At 44.4% G+C, this 20,144-nt stretch overlaps 1 protein-coding gene across 1 annotated transcript in view; it reads right to left on the bottom strand.

Annotated features, from left to right (window-relative positions):
* The window catches only part of LOC126424605 (endothelin-converting enzyme homolog), a 324,277-nt gene that overhangs the window by 181,534 nt on the left and 122,599 nt on the right, over positions 1-20,144 (bottom strand). The window lies entirely within an intron of this gene.

The following is a 20,144-nucleotide window of genomic DNA, read 5'->3' as shown; positions in this document are numbered from 1 at the left end:
ACGTGTTCCCGACATGAATACCGGACTATTCCGCTGCTTACAATACGCTGCGTCAATCAAACAGTTTGCATCAAACTACAATTAAAACAATAAAATGAAATAAATACCCTTAGCTGCATACAGGCGTTGCTATACGTCAATGGGGACAGTTGAAAATGTGTGCCTCGAACGGGACTAGAACCCGGGATCTCCTGCTTACATGGCAGACAGTGTATCCATCTCACCCACCGAAGCCACAGAGGATAGTGCGACTGAAGGGACTTATCTCTGGCATCCCTCCCGTGAGACCCACATTCCCGCGCTATATGTGTAGTGCCTCTGCCCATTACACTCATTACTCACGGCTTTACCGATTCCCGTAAGATTTCGGGCACTGTTTGTGCATCCGCACAGAAGAAGGAGGTTGAATGTCCGGTGAGCCTTCACTATATATATAGGGTATTACAAAAAGGTACAGCGAAACTTTCAGGAAACATTTCTCACACACAAAGAAAGAAAATATGTTATGTGGACATGTGTCCGGAAGCGCTTACTTTCCATGTTACAGCTCATTTTATTACTTCTCTTCAAATCACATTAATCATGGAATGGAAACACACAGCAACAGAACGTACCAGCGTGACTTCAAACACTTTGTTACAGGAAATGTTCAAAATGTCCTCCGTTAGCGAGGATACATGCATCCACCCTCCGTCGCATGGAATCCCTGATGCGCTGATGCAGCCCTGGAGAATGGCGTATTGTATCACAGCCGTCCACAATACGGGCACGAAGAGTCTCTACATTTCGTACCGGGGTTGCGTAGACAAGAGCTTTCAAATGCCCCCATAAATGAAAGTCAAGAGGGTTGAGGTCAGGAGAGCGTGGAGGCCATGGAATTGGTCCGCATCTACCAATCCATCGGTCACCGAATCTGTTGTTGAGAAATGTACGAACACTTCGACTGAAATGTGCAGGAGCTCCATCGTGCATGAACCACATGTTGTGTCGTACTTGTAAAGGCACATGTTCTAGCAGCACAGGTAGAGTATCCAGTATGAAATCATGGCGGTGAATCGAGGAAGTACAGTACATACTGACGAAACTAAAATGAGCTCTAACATGGAAATTAAGCGTTTCCGAACACATGTCCACATCTTTTCTTTATTTGTGTGTGAGGAATGTTTCCTGAAAGTTTGATCGTACCGTTTTTGTAACACCCTATATATATATATATATATATATATATATATATATATATATATATATATATACCGGGTGATCAAATAGTCAGTATAAATTTGAAAACTTAATAAACCACGGAATAATGTAGATAGAGAGGTAAAAATTGACACACATGCTTCGAATGACATGAGGTTTTATTAGAACGAAAAAAGAACACCCCATATTGCTAGATGCGTGTAGGATCTCTTGCGCGCTTCGTTTGGTGGTGATCGTGTGCTCAGCCGCCACTTTCGTCATGCTTGGCCTCCCAGGTCCGTGCGATTATTGGCTTTGGGGTTACCTGAAGTCGCAAGTGTATCGTGATCGACCGACATCCCTAGGGATGCTAAAAGACAACATCCGACGCCAATGCCTCACCATAACTCCGGACATGCTTTACAGTGCTGTTCACAACATTATTCCTCGACTACAGCTATTGTTGAGGAATGATGGTGGACATATTGAGCATTTCCTGTAAAGAACATCACCTTTGCTTTGTCTTACTTTGTTATGCTAATTATTGCTATTCTGATCAGATGAAGCGCCATCTCTCAGACATTTATTCAATGTTTGAATTTTTTTGGTTCTAATAAAACCCCATGCCATTCTAAGCATGTGTGTCGATTTGTACCTCTCTATCTACATTATTCCATGATTTATTCAGTTTTCAAACTTATATTGACTTTTTGATCACTCGTTATATACACACACATATATAGGAATCGGTAAATGGCCAGTGTAATGGCCAGGGGCACTACACATATAGTGTGGGACAATAAGTTGGGGATGTGGATCTCACGGGAGGCGTGCCAGAGATAAGTCCCTGCAGACGCACTATACTCTGTGTCCTCGGTGGCTCAGGCGGATATACCGTCTGCCATGTACGCAGGAGATCCCAGCTTCGAGTCCCGGTTGGGGCACACATTTTCGTCTGTCCCCATTGATGTATATCAACCTCTGTATGCAATTAAGAGGATTAGTTTCATTGTATTGATTTAATTGTAATTTCATTCTAACGAGCTGCACAGTCTCCGATGGTATCTGTTCTTTCGGACATCTTCGAAAGAACAGAGGTATGAAGATGGTAATCTTAATATATATACAAACAGCTTGCAACGCAAGGCACGTGGTCAAGGAACTTTCACTCGTCAGCTCCATCTACTGTGGCAACCAAGCATTGCCGGACACATGTTCATAGGAGCTCTTTTCCTTCTATTCCAGTCTGGAATCCGCCCCTGCAATTTGTCTGTTTCGTTAATGTTCACCCTAAGTGGTATGCATTCATAGCGTCCAGCAGTAAGGAAAGCGTTATACACCGTGCCCCTAAATTTTGGGCTAGATGATTAATTTTGATGCAAAAATGAGACATCATGAATACAAACAGTTGTTAATTCTTACGAAGTACGATTCATATTTGACAAACTTTCCTTTTTGCACACTCCCGCTAGTTACGGATCGATAGAAGTCGCTAGTAGTTGGAAAACTTCGGGTCGTTAGTCTTCAGTTGACCCTTCTGCCAATGTAGACAGCTCAGCAAACCATTTACTAAACACATTAATGACTACTACAATTCTACACGCTGTGTAGGCTCCACTTTTTGTAACTGAAATGACGAATCTCAGAAAATTAAGCACCAGAATGTGCTTCATAAAGCAAATCTAAGTGCACTTAACCAGGATTTACTGCCGCAGAAGGTGATTTTTGAGGTAATTCACTTCCTGTCTTCAGCTTTTATGGTAGGTCGGATTCGAATATATTTCTAAGGTAACAGCATAGTGACAGGGTAGGGAAATATTTGAAGGTTACAAAAGCATTATTATGTAATTTTATGTTGCGTAAAGTTAAAGTATGCAAAAAGATGTAATTATAGTGAAATATGTAACGATAAAATGAAATATATCAACTCTATAAACGTAATTAGTGAACATTTGCACATTTCGCGTGCGTAGAAGCGAAGGAAAATATTGCATAATTAAATGAAAATCCGTACCATGTTCACGGGGGACAGCTACTGGACACAGAAACTTCATTCTCTATTTTCGCTGCGACTTGCCGTTAACTTTATTAAGACAGATAACAATTACAAAGGAGGAGGGAGAGGGAGAAAGAGCGAGAGAGAGAGAGAGAGAGAGAGAGAGAGAGAGGGAGCGTCACAGAGAAAGAGAGAGTATGGGGAAGGACACGCAATATTTGTCAAACAGGTAGAAGTAGTATAGGAGGAGACTTCGTAAAATACTCTCCTCCGGACAGGAAAAGAAAGTTAAAATGAGCTTCCTTTAAGTGTTCTATAGACGACGATGTTCCAAAATCCGAAAAAATAGGGGTAAGCTATCGGGATAGACGTGTAATATAGAATCTGTACAAGAGCCAGTAGGTGGTAATGAGAGTCGACGACCAAGAACGAAATGGTCGGATCAAAAAAGGTGTAAGACGGGGATATAGTCCTTCGCCCCTACTGTTCAACCAGTACATCGAAGAACCAATGATGGCAATAAAAGAAAGGTTCAGGAGTTGGATTAAAATTCAAGGTGAAAGGATATCAATGATACGATTCAGTGATGACATTGCTATCCCGAGTGAAAGTGAATTACATGATCTTCTGAACGACATGAACGGTCTAATGAGTACAGAGTATGGATTGACAGTAAATCGAAGAAAGACGAAAGTATTAGGAAGTAGCAGAAATGAGAAGCGCGAAATATTTAACATCACGATTGATAGTCACGAAGTAGATGAAGTTATGGAATTCTGCTACCGGGGCAGAAAAATAACTGGCGGAACAAGGAGGACATCAAAAACGCAGTAGCACTGGCATAAAGGGCATTCCTGGCCAAGAGAAGTTTACTAGTATCAAACATAGGCTTTAATTTGAAGAAGAAATTTCTGAGACTGTTCGTATGGCGAACAGCATTGCATGGTAGTGAAACATGTACTGTGGGAAAACCTGAATAGAAGAGAATCGAAGCATTTGAGATGTGGTGCTACAGAAGAAGATCGAAAATTGGGTGGACTGGTAAGATAAGGAATGAGGAGGCTCTGCGCAGAATCGGAGAGGAAAGGAATGTGTAGAAAACACGGGACGATAGGACAAGTGTTAAGCAATCAGGAAATGACTTTCATGGTACTAGAGGGAGATGTAGATGGCAAAAACAGTACAGGAAGACAGAGATTGGAATACATCCAGTAAATAATTGAGGATGTAGGTTGCAAGTGTTACTCTGAGATGAAGAGGTTGGCGCAGGAGAAAAATTCGTGGCGGTTCGTATCAAATCAATCAGAAGATAGATGGTCCAAATGAAAAAACCTAGGTTGCAGTAGAGCGAAGGTGAGGGTTGGAAACGAGCAGGTGCTTCAGTCGCTGGCTGATAACTGGAGATGTGTACATGAAATTAACTCAGACGCAACTATAATGATTAAAGCAGTTCATCCCTTGCAGAGTCAGTGCGTATTTCTTTCCCAACTCTCAGGAGAAGTTCGCGGAATGTAATTATTTTTTCGCGGCCTGTAATTGTTTTTATAATGATTGTATCTTGCAATGAATAACTTATCTCATCTCTACGTCTCTTAATGAAAACAATAAGAAGATGAGTTTGTCATTGAAAAACAAGTACCAGTAGTATATTACGGAACAGTACATGCGTGGATCACCAGAACCGTTTTTAATAGTTTTACGTTAGCACATAGCTGAGGGGGAAGTTGCCCTGAAGCTGAATGGAACAGTACAAAGGAGAGAGCGTGCGAACATTACACGGGGAGCCTAATTACGTCCCACTGCGTTACTGCAGCTGGTTAACCATCTTAAGAAAGGCCTAGCCCGTGGAGGAATTGGTGTATAGCCTATTTCACGATGTTTCGTCGTTTCGTCGAATCCAAATTTGAATAGTGCGCGCTAAAGACAAAATACACTGACGGTGGTGCCGTCTGTCAGTCGTTCAGTCGTGTCGAGTGTCAAGTTTTACCCCACATGCAGGTCAGTAATCATGTCATATTGGTTCAAGCAAAAAAAAAAAAAAAAAAAAAAAACCTCTGTTATTTGGAAATCTAGAGTAGTAGATGTTAGATTTAGATGAACAGCTGTCATTGGCGGTCGGCAGTTTCATGGACAATTCGGAAACACTCACCGTCATACGCACTTGGTGAAGGGACATTTTCCCTTTATGATCTTCCCTATCTTCTGTTTTTGTAATTTCTAAAAGTATGGTTATGGTTTACACTTCGATTTTCCACAATTTTGTCAATTTCATAAATGTTTATTATCTTTTATTTATCCATCAAATGGAAGTTTACTTTATAAAAAAATCCGAATTTATTCGAGGGTTGGAACTTAAATAGTGGCAACTACTTATTCACAACCGATACAAAAGAGTTACATGTTTGCACCTGTTACTGTCCTTCAGAGGAGTCACAAGCGTTGTGGAGAACCCGTTACCGGCGATGTGGAAGGCTTAAAATACCGTTAGCAGAGCCTGTTCCGTTGATGGAGCGAATGGAGCGGTCTACTGCCTGTCGAATCTCTGGAACAGTTCTGAAGCGAATGCCGCTAAGTAGTTCCTTCATCTTCAGAATCAAATCAAAGTCATAAAGAATTAAGTGCGGGGAGTATGGTGGATGGTACAGTACTTCCCAGTCCGATCGACCGATAAGAGCGGCCACAGATTGCGCTGTATGCGCCCGCGCATTGTCGTGCAAAATGATGGGTGGGTTGCGCAGAAAGTGTCACTGCTTTTTTCGCAAAGCTGATCGCACGTGATGCTCCAAAAACGAACAGTAATACTGTGCATTGACGGTCTGCCGTGGAAGAAAGTAATGCGTTAGGATAACACTATCACAGTCGTACACGAGAATCACCATAACTTTAGACCGCTCCATTCGCACCATCAACAGAACAGGCTCTGCTAACGGTATACTACGCCTTCCACATCGCTGGCAATGGGTTCTGCACAACGCTGGTGACTACTTTAAAGGACAGTAACAGGTGCAAACACGTAACTCTTTTGTATCGGTTGTCAATAAATAGTTGCCACTATTTAAGTTCCAACCCTCGTAGTATGTCTTAAAGTTATGTCATAACCTCTTTTCTGTCTTCATAAATTCCTGTCTTTGTTCATAAAGAGTTAATGTTAAGATTTTCGTTTCTTAATTGCTTTTAAGTCTGTAAGTATTCAAAGCTGCAATATTATCAAATCTTATTAAAAATGAGAAATAACAAATAAGTTTCACATTCTGTACAGGAACAAATTAGTTTTGTGAAACCACGACCACTCTTAGTAAGGTGGCAGGTCATTTGTAACTGGCAGCAAATAAATAAATAAATAAAATAATAACGTTCGCGGTGGATTGTTATTTTCGTTACGGCGAATATGTCATGCGCTTGCAACACGCCTTTCGTAAGCATTTCATGATTCAGCCGCCGTGTCCAATTCCTGCTCTTGGAACAGTATTACATTGTCTGAGTAACTTCAATGCAACCGCAAGCGCATCGAATCGAAAGTCGAACGGCCCATGAAAGCCGTTCAAACTCCAGAGTACCTCGAACGCATGCGTAGCTGTTTACGGGCAAGCCTTCGTTGTTAGTTACGCAAAGTTGGTTGCGGCAAGACGCCTGCGACCTTGTAATTTCTCTGTGAAGCGTTCGATAAACGCGTAATTTCCAAAGATGGATGTCTCCTGGTTTAATCGTGCCAAACTTTTACCTATGTATTTTGTAATTCTTTGGTGTTGAGTTACACTGCCATACAGCAACAACGATTATAAAGTACAAAAGAAACATAATTGCAAAAAAGCAAATTGCACAAAATTACAAAGTTAACATGCGAACACACTCTTAAAGTAAAACAAAATCGAAATTAGATGAGCACCTGACAGCCGGAGGAAGTGATGACAATTACATTGGAGCAGAATTACAGACAACACTATACAGCAACATTATGACAAACACGCGTATGCTCTTATATTACAGGGTGACAATTATTGAAGTATATGAAATAAAATCGTCAGAACTTCTGAACGGTTTGCGTTAGGACGTTCAAACTGCACGGTTGGCGCGGGGCATGATGGGAATTCGTCTTGGCATGCATGGTTTGGTTTAGTGACGAAGTCCAGTTTCGTTTGGATGGGTTCGTCAATAAGCAGAACTGACGCATTTGGCGACAGAGATTTAGCGTTCTAGAAGTCTCTTCACTCCCAACGGGTGGCTGTGTGGGGTGCAATGTCCAGTCACCGAATAACCGGTGCGATATTCCTTGATGGCACTGTGACCACCGAACGGTACGTGAATATTTTGGCTTTTATCCCCATTATCCAAAGTGACCCTGATTTCGTAAAGGTGTGGTTCATGCAACGCGGAGTTCGACCCCATCGAAACAGAAGAGTGTTTGATGTCCTGGAGGAGCACTTTGGGCACCGTATTCTGGCTCTGGGGCACCCAGAGGCCACTATCATGGGTCTCGATTGGCCGCCATATTCTCCGGATACATATTCTTCGGCTACATTAAAGACAAGGTGTACAGCAACAACCCCAAAACCATTGCTGAGCTGAAAACAGCCTTTTAGGAGGTCATCGACAGCATCGATGTTCTGATACTTCAGCGGGTTGTGCAGAATTTCGCCATTCGTCTGCCCCACATAGTCGCTAATGGTGGCAGGCATGTCGAGCATGTCATAACCTAAAACCGAATATCTTTAGTGACCTTCAGATGTGCACACCGTAATTTGTAACTACACTCCTGGAAATTGAAATAAGAACACCGTGAATTCATTGTCCCAGGAAGGGGAAACTTTATTGACACATTCGTGGGGTCAGATACATCACATGATCACACTGACAGAACCACAGGCACATAGACACAGGCAACAGAGCATGCACAATGTCGGCACTAGTACAGTGTATATCCACCTTTCGCAGCAATGCAGGCTGCTATTCTCCCATGGAGACGATCGTAGAGATGCTCGATGTAGTCCTGTGGAACGGCTTGCCATGCCATTTCCACCTGGCGCCTCAGTTGGACCAGCGTTCGTGCTGGACGTGCAGACCGCGTGAGATGACGCTTCATCCAGTCCCAAACATGCTCAATGGGGGACAGATCCGGAGATCTTGCTGGCCAGGGTAGTTGACTTACACCTTCTAGAGCACGTTGGGTGGCACGGGATACATGCGGACGTGCATTGTCCTGTTGGAACAGCAAGTTCCCTTGCCGGTCTAGGAATGGTAGAACGATGGGTTCGATGACGGTTTGGATGTACCGTGCACTATTCAGTGTCCCCTCGACGATCACCAGTGGTGTATGGCCAGTGTAGGAGATCGCTCCCCGCACCATGATGCCGGGTGTTGGCCCTGTGTGCCTCGGTCGTATGCAGTCCTGATTGTGGCGCTCACCTGCACGGCGCCAAACACGCATACGACCATCATTGACACCAAGGTAGAAGCGACTCTCATCGCTGAAGACGACACGTCTCCATTCGTCCCTCCATTCACGTCTGTCGCGACACCACTGGAGGCAGGCTGCACGATGTTGGGGCGTGAGCGGAAGATGGCCCAGCGGTGTGCGGGACCGTAGCCCAGCTTCATGGAGACGGTTGCGAATGGTCCTCGCCGATACCCCAGGAGCAACAGTGTCCCTAATTTGCTGGGAAGTGGCGGTGCGGTCCCCTACGGCACTGCGTAGGATCCTACGGTCTTGGCGTGCATCCGTGCGTCGCTGCGGTCCGGTCCCAGGTCGACGGGCACGTGCACCTTCCGCCGACCACTGGCGACAACATCGATGTACTGTGGAGACCTCACGCCCCACGTGTTGAGCAATTCGGCGGTACGCCCACCCGGCCTCCCGCATGCCCACTATACGCCCTCGCTCAAAGTCCGTCAACTGTTCATACGGTTCACGTCCACGCTGTCGCGGCATGCTACCAGTGTTAAAGACTGCGATGGAGCTCCGTATGCCACGGCAAACTGGCTGACACTGACGGCGGCGGTGCACAAATGCAGCGCAGCTAGCGCCATTCGACGGCCAACACCGCGGTTCCTGGTGTGTCCGCTGTGCCGTGCGTGTGATCATTGCTTATACAGCCCTCTCGCAGTGTCCGGAGCAAGTATGGTGGGTCTGACACACCGGTGTCAATGTGTTCTTTTTTCCATTTCCAGGAGTGTAATTTACATTTTTTATTTTTTTATGTAGTTAAATAACTAGCACGCTGTGAAAGGCAAAACTTGAAAGGGGGAACACCATACATCACACCATAAGTACCGCAATAGCTGAAGAACAAAATTGTAAATAACATCATATAACAACGTAAGAAGTGTAGCATACAGATGTACTTGAAATAAAAGAAAAACCCACAATGACAAACACAATACAACCAATGGCATGTAAAATAGTGCCAGTAGTAAAGTGACATAAAATGCACAACAGAGCAATAATGAGAATATAATGTACAAATAGAGGTCTGTGCACAAATTATAACACAAAATTACACACCCGATTACGGACCGGGCTGATCTCATGTGAAAATGAGGACCTTGGAAACTAGTAAATTAAATTTGGGTGCCGGTAGCTTTCAAATAGCCTGTGAGCAAGTCATATTTATCAAAATGGTGGAGTATAACAGGAACACTGGGGGGAAGTGGCTAACCCCTCGCAATCAATTTCTGATACTAGTCTGATTGTGCAGTCGTGCACTTGGAACTTGCCAATATGATTTGGTTAAGACCTGCTACTGCCGTTGCGTCCTTATCGCAGTGTCCAGACGCGATAATCTTCAACCTATACCTATGGGGTTAATTGAAGGCGAGAGTGTACTCCGACTGCTCGAGAAACGTACAACAGTTGAAAGATAAAATTCACGATGAAATTTCCGGTATTCCTCTGGCAGTTATTAAAAATATATCAAAAACGGCAAAAACTGGGTGAAACGCCTCGAATATTGTGCAGGCGTGAATGGTCGCCGTTTGTCCAATGTAGAACTTCATAAAAAAACTAGAATAAATTTCGTTTGTTGTGTAAAATGTTCAACTTCTTTTCGCAGTTAGTTTGTGTGTTATTCAAATTTGACATCGTCAAAACGTTGTGAAACATCCTTTAGTATGCTGCAAGGGATAGCAATGACGGAAGACTCACCTCATGGAAGCTGCCCACATGTCGTAGCGCTGGTGGCGGAGGTGGACTGCGAACGGTCACGTAACTCGAGTAAGGTCTGCGAGAAACTGGTACAGAATGAGGGAGGTCAACAGGATGCTGCTGTTGGGATGTTTCCCATATCCTTCGAAGACTGCTCAGGTGGGGCCTATTCCGAAACCTGTAAAAGTTCTAAACCAGTCCTCCAGTTGTAGACGAATCAATCTCTTGCCGACAGTGTCCAAAATTCTTGAACGGTTGCTACTCTACAGGATGCGACCTGTAATCCTGGACCAGGACGTGATAAGGACGGAACATTCCGCATTACAACCTCGGCTTTCGGCGGAATTACAACTCCTATGGATCTCATAAATTATCATTTATGACATGGTTATGTCCAGTTATACCGCCGCCATTTCTTTGGATGTAGAGAAGGCATAGGTCCGGATCTGGCGTGACAAACCGATCAGCAAATTGTGTGACCTTCATGTCCTTCTTGACCACTGCATTAAGTCCATCATCGGCTTTCTTCAGGACAGGAAGAGAAGATAACAGTTAAGATAGAAGGACAATGGTCCAGTCTCAGCTTTCGGAAGGCATCCCACAGGGATCGGGTTAGTCACCGATTCTCTTTGCCCTCCATGTTGACGACCTTCCAGTTCTGCTGCGAGTGATGCTTGCCCAATTTGCTGACGCTACGGCTTTGCTTAATAGTAGCCGACGAGTCAACGCCGTCATCAACAGCCTCCAGTGACAGCTGACATTAACTCAAAACTGTATGCAAAAAAGACGGTGGTGATGTTTGCACGACGACGCCCTGATCTCCACGATCGCCTGATTCTCCACTGAACTGGACGGACAGAGTTTAATATTTGGTATTATTCTTGACAAGAAGCTACTTTTAATACACAAGTACTAGAGAAACGAATCTAGCTGCTACACCTTCTTCATCAGATCTATCATACGCTGGCCAGCACAGAATTACGGACCAGGACAAAACTCCGCCTTTATTCTGCAACAATCCTCCCGGCGCTTCTTTGTGGCTGCTCGACTTGGGGCACAGTTTGACTCTCTTCCTTACGCCTCCTCCAGACAGTCCAGAACGGGTGCTTTTGGGGCACACTCCAGGCACCTCGTTGGTCCCGGATCCACGATCTCCACAATGAACTTGACATGCCGCTCCTCAGGGAATGGAGTCAGATGTCCACTATGAAAATTCTCAAGAAGGTTTAAGCACTACTTCCGACATCCAGGCCTCTTGAGCACGTCGGCTCTGTGGTACCAGCACGGTGGCATAAGATCAAGGAACCGTGAGCCATCGTGGAAGATCTTCCATAATGAAGCTGTGTGAAGACAATGTATATATAGAAACTTAAATAAACCAGGACCCACCACTTCAGTATGGTCTCCGGGACCCTGCGCCCAAGATCCTGCTTCAGACTACTAAAGATCAAACTTGAGCCATTTACCCTCACACCCCAGTAGTTCAGCCACACGGATGCTGGTGGCTTTATAGTCTCGCGATGTGAGCTCTCCGTTGACCAAGGCTCACACGACGTATCTCCAGGTACCAAAAAAAGTGGGCTAATCTGCAATAACTGTTCCCCATTCTTCCGTAGTCCATTCCAATAGCGAGCATCCCCAAAAGATAACAGAATGTGGACAAGTTGGGGCGAAGGCAACGGAGGGTTATTGTGTTCAGAGGCCTCGGCGCCAGGAAACGGAACTAGAGTTATCCCTCCGCCCGACGGCCCAGAATTATCGACATTGTTACTGGCCTGAGGCTTTCCACACAGCTTTCTCGACCTTATTTGCACCGTTTCCACTTTTTTCAAATATATGATAAGGAGAGGATGGCAACATGACTGAATGTGAATGTGAGCTCGGAAAACCAGTTCTTGAAGCAGTGGAGCCCGTGTTTACGATGCGGTGGTTGTAGGTGGATGAAAGAACTTGTTCATTGGACTCGTCAGCATTCCTTCAGTAATCATAGTGGGTGAATAATTATTCTGAGTCGTCGAGCTCGGGGCTGTCTGCGACGTTTGACTATTGGAGCGGCGTTCTGGTGCTTGGAGTTACAGAATGTTATTTAATACTGGCTGAATAGTGCCTGCCTTCTGCTACATCAGCGGTACGTCACGTAAACACACGAATGGCATACTGGTCATGAGGTGGCCTGCTTGGCTAAGGGCCCGTTGGGTAGAAATTTTGGGCTTATGCTCCGGATTCATTCTGGCGTCCAACATTAGAAATTCGTGGAACAGTTGATCTTTCAACGTTTCATAATCCAGATTTTTCAGAATATCTGCGACACCTCCCCGTGAGTCAAACAATACTGTGACCACTCATGATGCCCATTTAGTCCTACTGCCCTCGTAGCCGAGATCGGGATTTCACGCCTGTTTGGTGGCGCTCGATTCGGAGGTACACTGGTTGGATCCTGGTGGTGGGAAATTTTTCGCTTTCGGTATTTGCCTGGCAAAAGGGGGACAAGCGAATGCGTGAAGTTTTTGATCGTCAGTCTTTGCGTCAATGTCCAAGCGTCTCCACTGTTATGTATGAAGAGAGGGCATGTGACACTATAGATGGTGATCTGTCCATCGGATAGGGAAGTTAAGCTCGGTGGCTCCCTTGATGCTATTCGAGAGGAGAAGCTGGTGTGCCAACACTGGATTTCACCCTCTCCCTTCCCTCCATCTATGACAACACAAATCCAACACTGTACCGTACAAGCACTCATCATCACAGTCATCTACATGACACAGATACACACCTGACACTTCACAACAGGTTGGGGGAAGGCAGCGGAAAACCGCACCCGCTAGGAACTTGCCCAGGTTCGCGATGCATCTGGTCTGCAACACTCATTCCGTGAGCATGTTACCATGTTTTATGGTAAAGCAAGAACTTGACCTCACGTCATTAGTTAGCAATTTAGCTTAGGAATTCCTTCGAGTTAAAACACTGCAGTTCTCTGCTGTATGATGTATTTATAATCGAACCTTACATCTTGTGACGATACATGTCAATGCATAAATATTTCTTGTTGCTGTATAACTCCCATCAGCGGGAATCCTAGAATATTTTCCTCCTCTCCGGCATCAAAAAGTGAAGCCGATGCTGAGCACTGTGACAATATTTCAGTGTGATCTTCGTGCATCATATACAAGGCAAAATTGGAAAATCTTTGCCCTTATTTTTTTTAGCCAAATTACCGCTGTAAATGCGAAGTCATTGCCAGCGATGGGCCTTTGTGCCGGCCTTGTCTGCCGGTAGCTCCGCCGGACGGCGCTGCTCTCAGTCGTTAAAGATGGCGGTTGCTCTCCACGCGAAAAGTCACTAGGAGCCAGGTCAGGTGAGTAGGGAGCATGAGGAATCACTTCAAATTTGTTATCAAGAAGAAACTGTTGCGTAACGTGTGCTCGATGTGTGGGTGCATTGTCTTGGTGAAACAGCACACGCGCAGCCCTTCCCGGACGTTTTTGTTGCAGTGCAGGAAGGAATTTGTTCTTCAAAACATTTTCGTAGGATGCACCTGTTACCGTAGTGCCCTTTGGAACGCAATGGGTAAGGATTACGCCCTCGCTGTCCCAGAACATGGACACCATCATTTTTTCAGCACAGGCGGTTACCCGAAATTATTTTTGTGGTGGTGAATCTGTGTGCTTCCATTGAGCTGACTGGCGCTTTGTTTCTGGATTGAAAAATGGCATCCACGTCTCATCCATTGTCACAACCGACGAAAAGAAAGTCCCATTCATGCTGTCGTTGCGCTTCAACATTGCTTGGCAACATGCCACACGGGCAGCTGTGTGGTCGTCCGTCAGCATTTGTGGCACCCACCTGGACGACACTTTTCACATTTTCAGGTCGTCATGCAGGATTGTGTGCACAGAACCCATAGAAATGTCAACTCTGGAGGCGATCTGTTCAACAGTCATTCGGCGATCCCCCAAAACAATTCTCTCCACTTTCTAGATCATGTCGTCAGACCGGCTTGTGCGAGCCCGAGGTTGTTTCGGTTTGTTGTCACACGATGTTCTGCCTTTATAACAGTTCTCATTCTCGCCGCTGGCGGTAAAATTCCATGTGCCGTACGGTGCTGCCATCTCTGGGACGTTTTGACAATGAACGCAGCCTCATTTTAAAACAATGCGCATGTTTCTATCTCTTTCCAGTCCGGTGAAAAAAAATTGGAGGCCTTAGAACTTGAATGCACCTCGTACATCTTGTGACGATACATGTCAATGCATAAATATTTCTTGTTGCTGTATAACTCCCATCAGCGGGAATCCTAGAATATTTCCCTCCCCTCCGGCCTCGAAAAGTGAAGCCGAATGCTGAGCACTGTGACAATATTTCAGTGTGATCTTCGTGCATCATATACAAGGCAAAATTGGAAAATCTTTGCCCTTATTTTTTTTACAGCCAAATTACCGCTGTAGATGCGAAGTCATTCCCAGCGATGGGCCTTTGTGCCGGCCTTGTCTGCCGGTAGCTCCGCCGGACGGCGCTGCTCTCAGTCGTTAAAGATGGCGGTTGCTCTCCACACGTCCACAGCGTTAGAGCAACGAAGTCTGATTTGTTTTCTATGGAGCAAGGGACGAATGCCTGTCGAGATCTACAGTTAAATGCAGCCCACATATGGGGAAACTGTCTAGCTTTGAGAACTGTTATGTGGTCGTGCTGAGAGTTCAACAAAGGCCGTGAAGTCTTGCACGACAATGATCGGTCGGGGACGCCACGTTCGTCGCTGACTGATGACAACATTTCTCGCCTGCATGCAACAGTGAAAGCGGATCGGCACCTGATTTCCACGTTTTCGGGCCGCTGAAGAAGTTCCCGGCAGGACAGCGGTTCACAAGTAACAATGAAGCCAAGACAGCAATCCCAAAGTGGTCCCATAGTCAGCTGGACGACTTCTACTGCAGGGGCATCTCAAATTTAGTGCTGTGATGAGGCAAATTTGTGAACTGATGTGGGGACTATGTGGCAGAATAGTATAGTGTGGGTAGGATGGGATGTATATTTGTCATTACCTGTATGTGCTGTTAGTAGGCTGTTTAGGTTTTTATGTTGGTAACGCCACGTAGCGCTCTGTATGAACATCACGGACTGTGCTGTGTGCAGTCTGTGGCTGGTTGGCATTGTTGGAAATTCGCTAGTGTAGTGTTGGGCAGTTGGGTGTGAACAGCGCGTAGCGTTGCGCAGTTGGAGCTGAGTCGCCAGTAGTGGTAGATGTGGAGAGAGAGAATCCAGAATTTTGAGATGTTAATATGAACGGACGAACTGGACGTGTGCCCGTCAGAAAAAGGAAATTTGCCAAACTGGATGTCACAAATTATACATATAAAAAAAATGGCTCTGAGCACTATGGGACTTAACTTCTGTGGTCATCAGTCCCCTAGAACTTAGAACTATTTAAACCTAATTAACCTAAGGACATCACACACATCCATGCCCGAGGCAGGATTCGAACCTGCGACCGTAGCGGTCAAGCGGTTCCAGACTGAAGCGCCTAGAACCGCACGGCCACACCGGCCTGCCTTATACATATATATTATGACTTTTGAACACTATTAAGTTAAATACATTGTTTGTTCTCGATCAAAATCTTTCATTTTCTAACTATATGCCTAATAGTAATTAGTGCCTTCAGTAGTTAGAATCTTTAATTTAGCTGGCAGTATTGTCGCTCGCTGTATTGCAGTAGTTCGAGTAACGAAGATTTTTGTGAGGTAAGTGATTCATGAAAGGTATAGTTTATTGTTAGTCAGGGCCACTCTTTTGTAGGGATTATTGAAAGTCACATTGCGTTGCGGTAAAAATATTGTGTGTCACTTTAGTGATGATCAGAATAAGTAAAGAGAAAACTGTTTGAGCACGTTCAGTTTTGCTCAGCTGTTTGAAAATAAAATAACGTAAGAGGTTTATCAGCACAGTCATTTATAAATTTTTCTAAAGGGACGTTTCAGTGCCTTACTTTGGCCAGCAAAAAACAGGGGCAAAGACCTTGTGATTTTCCCTCATGTAATTTTCGCTGTCCGTGAAAACACTCAGTGCAGTGGCTGATGGGAGGGACTGTAAAGGCGTTTTCCCTTTTTATTCGTTCCCATCAGCCACTGCACTGAGTGCAGCTTGCGATGTGCGAACGGTACTAAGAAGAAGGCCCAATAAGGCCGGCAGTGTGATGTGACACGAGTTAAGACCATTACGATCTGCAAACGGTAGCAAAATGGGGCGAAAAGGGTGGCTGCATTTCCTATACAGAACTTTACTTTCATGACCTAACCTTTTGTTTAGGAAGTGTTCTGATGGCCGTCAACTGCTCTCGGTTTTCATGCCACATCGCTTCGAGTAAAAAACCCGATCTTTCGACAGACGTTTCCACCGACGTCATAAGCGTAAAAAAAAACTGCCGGGGCTAGCATGGTGTTCTCCTGAAATACGTGTGACAGGACTGCCTTATACTTCCAGAGAGGGCCACACTGATGCATGCTTGGGACGGCTTGTTGGCCGCCTCACAGCATCCCTGAATCGAGTGTCGTCAGGTGGCGTGAGCGGTCGGCATGACACCACATTTGAAATTGCCGATCCCGCCTCCCTGGAAACGTCAATCATCAGTTTTTGCATTCACACGATTTCTTAAGGGGACATGCTCGTGAAACTGAGCAAAAATTTGAAAAATAATTTCTTGGACTATAGTAAAGAGAATTGTATGCTGATTTCAAAAATGTATAGGTTATGGGCATTTTCATTTTCCGTTCGCTCTAAAATTGAGGTTGAACATAATGTTGCACAGGAACCACGCCCATCTGTCATTTTGAAGTGCGTCAGAAAATGTAATGCATTTTTTTTGTTCTTCCGTTTTTTCCGTCGTCAGTTACGGATCGTTAACACAGATGTATTCTAGAAGGCACTGACTCCCAGAACCAAAGTACAGGAATGTCTAGAAGGCTATGGTTCGAATCTAAACGAAGATCTGAAAATAGAAGATTTCGTAATTTCATACGCGTGTGGTTTTGTAGTTATTGTGAGTTGTTTTGTTTCTGTGTGTGTGTTTCCTGTACTACAAATGCCGAAAGTAAAGAAATATAGCCCCAAACGAAAGTTTCGCAGCAACCAGCTCCAAACACAGCAGTTGCTTCAAAAGTCGCCCGCAGAAACTGTGTCTTCAGACAGTGCTTCTAGACGTAAACTTTCACTTTATGAATGTAATAAGGACAAGCCTAGTAGTATTGTGAGCAGCAATAACGACGGAAATGTTATTGTGAACCTAAATAAGCGGTCGAGGCATTTGAAGAGTGCTGTGAAAAGTAAGTACTGCAAATGTGAAGATAGTATTGACGCTACTGAGGACATTTCAGCGAGGAAGGGTCTTTCAAGTCGGTTAGTGATTGCCTGTAACTCGTGTAATACATTGACATCGCTAGTTACAGATAGTCGACATTAGAGTGTAAATAAAAATGGTTCAAATCGCTCTGAGCACTATAGGACTTAACATCTGAGGTCATCAGTCCCCTAGACTTAGAACTACTTAAACCTAACTAACCTAAGGACATCACACACATCCATGCCCGAGGCAGGATTCGAACCTACGACTGTAGCAGTCGTGCGGTTCCGGACTGAAGCGCCTAGAACCACTCATCCATCACAGCCGGCCTTAGTGTAAAATATTTAGCTTCCTTGTGCAATGCAATGTATTGGAAGGGGAAGGAGAGCTTCCCAGACGTTTTATGGAGTGATGGTTTTGCCTCCACCTCCACTGAGGTTTCTCAGATACAATAAATTAATACATAATGCTTTATGTGGTGTAAGTGAAAAAATGTTTCAAATTGCTCTGAGCACTATGGCACCTAACATCTGAGGTCATCAGTCCCCTAAAACTTAGAACTACTTAAACCTAACTAACCTAAGGGCACCACACACATGTATGCTCGAAGCAGGATTCGAACCTGCGACCGTAGCGGTCGCGCGGTTCCAGACTGAAGCGCCTAGAACCGCTCGGCCGCACAGGCCGGCGCTGTAAGTGAACATTCAATGAAAAGAGCAGAAGCTAATACAGACATTGTAGCGGCATTTGATGGATCTTGGCAGAGTGGGGTTGTAACTACCACATTTATTGAAACTGGTAAAATAGTAGATTATGAATGTCTAAAAAAACACTGCCAGGGTTGTTCAAGTAAATTTATTGGCACCCATGTGTAAAGAACTTCGATGGCCCAAGTGGAAGCATGGAAACGAAAGGAGTTCTAAACATTTTTAGATCAGAGGTCAGTCGTGATGTGAGGTATGTAGGCTACCTTTGGGATGGAGACTGTAATCGACACACTACTGTTGTTAATGAATGACCATATTGGGACACGTGATAGAAAAGCTTGAATGTGTTGGGCATGTACAAAAAAAAGGATGGGAGCTTGGCTGAAACAATTATGTAATGACTTAAGTGAGAAAAAAAAAACAGTCAGATGGGAAACACATAGGTGATTCAGGTCTTGTTTCAAGAAGTGAAATTGATTCCTTCACTCAATATTATGGACTAGTAGTAAGGAAAAATGTCGAAGATTGGGAGAATATTAGACGAGCTGTTTGGGCAACGCGGTTTCACAGAGTGTCAGCAGATGAAACCCGACAGCATGGTTTGTGTCCAAAAGGGGAACATTCGTGGTGCAAGTCGTGGTTGAGCAGTGCTACAGGTATACAATATACCCACAAGGATTCCTTACCACATGCTGTAATGGAGGCAACTGGACCTATTTATAGGGATTTGGCAAATAAAAATCTACTTAGGAAATGTTTGTATGGTCTCTCTCAGAATGCAAATGAAAGCTTCAACAGCTGTATATGGGAAAGAATACCGAAAACTTGAATTTTCGTCATTCAGATACACTTTTCTCCTAAATGACTGAAGTTAAACACGCAAAAGTTTGTACAGATATTTAGAATGACGTCACTTACCTCCCTTGCCTACTATTTCCTGAAAAATTTATAACCATGATGACGATGTCGGTGATATTTCAGCTACATTTTTAAATATTTTTGTTGTAGTAAAATAAATTATTTGTCTTTTCACAGATCAGCATCAGGGAAGGAAACTGGAGGTATAAAACACTTACGTGAATGTTGTCTGTACTCTGACTCATTTTCCAAGCTGTGCAGTCAGTGGTTCCATAGAAAATGGTACTGCAGAGAAACAGTGTTCCGTTTTTAATGCTATTACAAAGATTGTTGCAGTACCAAAATATAATAAATATCGCAATGTTTTTTTTGGAAAATGCTTTGACTAATGACCCGATTTGTGTGTAAGAATTTTGAGCTAGCTCTCATTTATTGATCAGTTGCACTATGAGGGTGAAGGTGATGCTAGAACTGCAGCCCATTCAGGGGAGTGTCCCCTTAAGCTGGTCCCCATATTCTAGAAAATGAGAATACCTGGTCTCAGCTGGAATTGCTTCAGTTTATTCTAACCTTGGCAGCCTCCTTCATAACAGAATCTCGTTATGGTACCACATGAGTCAAGGCTGTCATATTTCCAAACTGAATTTTGAATCCATTCTCCAGGCAGTGTTCAGCCACCGCCAACTTCTCAAGCTTAGGCTATCTGAGCAAACTTTCTGGACCAATAGAAACTTCTGTATGTCGCACACCTATCTGTTTATTCTAATAGATTATTAATTAATTTACCCACACTCGTAAGTCGACCGCTAGGAATAAGCGAGAAATCCGGGTTTGCGTCACGGTCCAGCACAGATTTTTCATATATCACTTTAGTTCAAGCGTCGATACCTATTACAATTAGGTTGGAAATCGGGATATATTACTTCGAGATAAAGT

This window comes from Schistocerca serialis, chromosome 10, assembly GCF_023864345.2.
Source record: "Schistocerca serialis cubense isolate TAMUIC-IGC-003099 chromosome 10, iqSchSeri2.2, whole genome shotgun sequence".
In the NCBI taxonomy this organism is placed as follows: Eukaryota; Metazoa; Arthropoda; class Insecta; order Orthoptera; family Acrididae; genus Schistocerca; species Schistocerca serialis.
Note: the sequence above shows the minus strand (reverse complement) of the source record. Positions and strands in the feature narration are given on the sequence as shown.